The 4,344-nt window shown below is 31.0% G+C and overlaps 1 pseudogene; it reads left to right on the top strand.

The window, feature by feature from the left end:
- The first annotated feature begins 2,760 nt into the window (after positions 1–2,760).
- On the top strand, positions 2,761–2,879 carry LOC111733291 (annotated as a pseudogene).
- The last annotated feature ends 1,465 nt before the right edge of the window (positions 2,880–4,344 follow it).

The following is a 4,344-nucleotide window of genomic DNA, read 5'->3' as shown; positions in this document are numbered from 1 at the left end:
AAAATACTGTTAGTTTAATATAGAAAACAATGGTGTTCACCTGTTGAACACACATTTCTCCCCCTCCTGCCTTGGTAGTTGGACCTTGCTTTTTTCCAGGTCTTCTGCCCTACTCAGTGTGACTCAGAGGAAGGGGACTTCTTTCTTCAGGGTTAAATGTGCTGACCAGATTTGTCTTTTGATCTCAGTGGACCCTGGCTCTGCTCCCTGAGAGGATTTTCTCTTCCACGGTTCCCCATGGCCATGCAAGATTTGCTCATGGGGCAGTGTCCCTTCTGGGGGCTGTATTTCTTTAAGATCCTATTTTCTCTTCGTGAGACCCTAGTGGCTTAGAGATAACGTTAGAGTTGAAAAGTCATGGACTGTTTCAGGAAAGACTTGGAGGGTTGTTTTTTTTGTTTTGTTTTGTTTTGTTTTCTTTTTCTTTTTCTTTTTTTTTTTTTTGGCAATGCAGCAATCTTAAAGTGTTACTAGATTTATGATGTACCTGTCATATAAGATAATATTTTTTTTCAGCATCATGAAAGAATTTTTGAGTAAGATTTGTCTTACTTGGAATCAAATGCATCAATTACACTATATATTATCAATTATACTATTTATGTATCTGTGTGTATATATAAACACATATTGTTCTATACATAGTTTAATGTATTTTATTAAGTACTTACATATATTAGCTGATAAAATCCTCAAAATAATTATATGATGAATTATATTATTGAGTCACTTTTTACAAATTAAAAAATTGAATCTTGCAAAGATTTAGTAATTGCAATGTTCAGAGTCTTAATCTCAAATTTATAACTATCTTCTGAAATGAATTTTTAATTCTTTAATGCTTTTTAGTTTTATAGTTTACATACTGAAGTGCATTTAATCTATTTTTTTTGAATCTCATGAAAAAATACACTTGAGTCAAGAAATCTTAGCATAGAAGGAAAAATCTCTCTGAGTTAACAGTTTTAAAAAATAAAAGAACACACAAATTTTTGTTTATTATCTAAACTATACCCAAATATAATGAGTCATTTTCGGTCTTGCTGCCTTTAACATGAGAAAAAGAAATAAAATATGACATAGACATTGCCATTTATTCCTTTTCTTTATTAAATGTTTCCCCAGTGATTTTCAATATTTAAAATTCTATCCAAAATTTTCAATGAATAAGAAATAGTACATTTTTCATTTTACTAATCCATTGAAGCAGATTTTGAAGTATCTTTGTAATCAGAATCATATTCACTTAAAACTGAATCATATTCGCTTAAAGCTGTATCACAGACAGCTTTATGACATGTGACAGTCACTCAAAATAAGTGGTACAACAACAATAGCACCAGAAGAGGCAGAGAACCGTGGGGAGGAAATTTATTTAAGACATCTGCAGAGTTCAGTACATTAGCTCTCCTAAAGAAGAAGAAACGATTATTCTTACTCAAAATAGACAAAAATTTTAGTATGCCATTGGAATTAAAGGTATCTGCTTTTATTTTAAATTCTAAACATGCTTACAATTTTAAAAATACATTTCATTTGGGTTTATGTATTTCTAGAATTAAAGAAGTCTCCATTTTGTTAGCTCTTTAAACATTTGAATGCTTATAGACATTATTCAAATTTAATCATTATATAAGGGAGAGCTATGATGGGGTAAGAGAAACTGGAAGAATATAAAACTTTAGTTTGGGATTTGGAATAAATCTGGGTCAAATTGTTTAATATGAAAGAAATCATAATTAGGAAGCAGAGGAGAGAATTCAACTTGAAACAGTACAATAAAACAATATATGAAATAGTTATGGCAAGAACAATAAAAAAAGTTAATAGGTTGAATATAACAATGGTAGTAATTGTCTAATGCAATCACGGAAGCAAGAACTCAGAATCGGGTTTCCAGCTATTCCTCAGTAATGAAATTTTAGAGGCTGGACCTTAATCCTAGAAGGAAGGGTGTCCTCGAGGGTAATGAATTACATGAGGTCAGGATGGTGGACATTAGATCAAAGAAAAGGATATGACATGACAGAGAATGATGGAATCAATGTAAGTTCTGTTTGTTTCTGTTTTGTTTACAGAAATAAGTGGAAACGTCCTTAACAGTAGGGAGTCATTAAGCCAGAGCAGTGTCAAAAGGATGATTATTAATTTGTAGCTGAATCATTTCTGTACAGATCTAAAGAATGTTTAAGAAAATCAGTCTGGGTTTTGGAGATAGAATTTAGGATTGAGAGCATTTATGTGATGGTAATGAAAATTTTCTAGCACTTGCAAAGATATTCACTATGCATTAGATTTCGGTGATTCCTTTTGCAGTATAGATTCTTGCTTTTTAGATTGCATAAATTGGCTCTCACAGAAGAAAATATAATTTTCTAATAATAACCACAAAGTAACAGTTAAGACATGGACAGGGGTTTAGGACTATTAAAAATTCCCACTACTTAAGTAGTTTTTGTATTCCAAAGTGTATGGTTTTCTGTGATAGTGGTAGTGGCATCTATGTCAATAAGAATGTCCTTTCATTGTCCAAATGTCTTTATAAACAATGCATTGGTTTTGGTCCTATGAATTTCTTAAAGAAAGTTTATTAGATGCATTTTTATAAGAATGCATCTATCTTTCTTATTCTTAACCAATAAGAATTCTTGCAAAAGGCTTAACTTTTAATACTGATTGCTATCCTATCTTCAAGTCCTTGACTCTTAAAGCACAGAGGATGTTTTGGGTTCGTACTTTGATTTAAACTTGTTTATTTTCATCTCTGGCCATGCTACCCTGAACAAGCCTGATCCTGTCTGACCTTGGAAGCTAAGCAGGGTTGGGCCTGGTTAGTACTTGGATGGGAGACCACCTAGGAAGACCAGGTGCCGTAGGCATAAAAAATAAAAAAAATAAAAGATTGTAAGCTGACAAAGTCCTTGCAATCTGTGAGGTCAAACAAGGGTTGCCTCACCTAAAAAAGTAATAATAAATGAACAAACAAACTTGTTTATTTTCTAAGGCTCTTCAAAAATCATCAACCACGTATAAAAGATTTCTAAATTGATTCTATCCTATCCCAATTTATTTTTTGAAGTTCTGTTTCATGTATAAGTCCAATTATATAATAAAATAAAGAGACAGGCTCTCTTTGTTTTTGCTGCTGTCTATACTCCATAGCATTGTTTGAAATTTTCCTGAACTATAGTCTTCGAATCTCATATTGATTCCTTCTTATTTCATTTAAAATTTTGTATCATTGTTTCTATCATTAGAGAAAGAGCTTCTAAAATGTACTCAGGGCTGTACAACTGGGTTATTTGTTTCTTCCTGATTTTTTGCCATCCTATTACTTTTACCATCTTCCCTTTCCAAGGAGTTAACCACTTAAGTAGTCAGTACAATACAAGACTATGGCTGGTCATTAGCATGTATTTACAATAGGGACTAGAAAAAGTTCTAATCACTGACCTTGGAATTTAGATGAAACAAAATGACTTTCTTTCATGTCTTGTTAAGACATACATCTTGTACAATTTGTGGTTTCCTCTATAGGAGCTATAAAGCCAGATTGTATCAGAGGCTTCCTCAGCCTATTCTTCATACCTTCTCTATGAGGTACTCTTTTATATTATAACATCCAGTGGACAAAAAAAAGTACATGCTATTAGTGGAAGTGTTCTAATATTCTGTACATATCAATTAGATCAAGTTTATTGATGAAAGTTGTTCAAGTCTTACACATCCTTTATGATTTTATGCCTACTTGTTCTACTAATTACTAAGAGATGCTTATCTTATGGATTAGTCTTATGGATTTCTCCTTTCAAAGTTCTAGATGTTTTTGCTTCATTTATTTTGAAACTCTATTGTTAGGTACAAACATGTTTAAAATTGTTATATCTTCTTGGTAAATTGATCTTATCATATATTAATATTTTTTAGCCAGGGTAATTTTCTTTGTTCTAATGACTACATTGGTTATGTTAATAAAGCTATTCTAGATTTCTTTAGATTATATTTGTATAGCCTATTATTTTTTTAAAAAAATTTATCCATATAATTTTCATTCATAAAATATTTATCTCAATTCATGTGGCTGAGTCATATTTTCTTAATACACCCTGAAAATCACAGTCTTTTAAATTGTGTGTTTATATCATTTTCATTAATATACTTATTAATGTGTGATATTTAAGCATACCATTTTTTGTTTGTTTTGTATTTGTCTTCTCTTTTTGATTTTCTGTTTCTCTTTTCCTGACTTTGTTTGGAATTATTTGAATATTTGTAGTGTTGAACTTTAATTTAGATATTGGCTTATTTGGCTATGTCTCTTTGTATTTTTTCTAGGGAAATAAA

This window comes from Pteropus vampyrus, unplaced genomic scaffold (assembly GCF_000151845.1).
Source record: "Pteropus vampyrus isolate Shadow unplaced genomic scaffold, Pvam_2.0 Scaffold13, whole genome shotgun sequence".
In the NCBI taxonomy this organism is placed as follows: Eukaryota; Metazoa; Chordata; class Mammalia; order Chiroptera; family Pteropodidae; genus Pteropus; species Pteropus vampyrus.
This window is presented reverse-complemented; position numbering and strand designations above follow the sequence as displayed.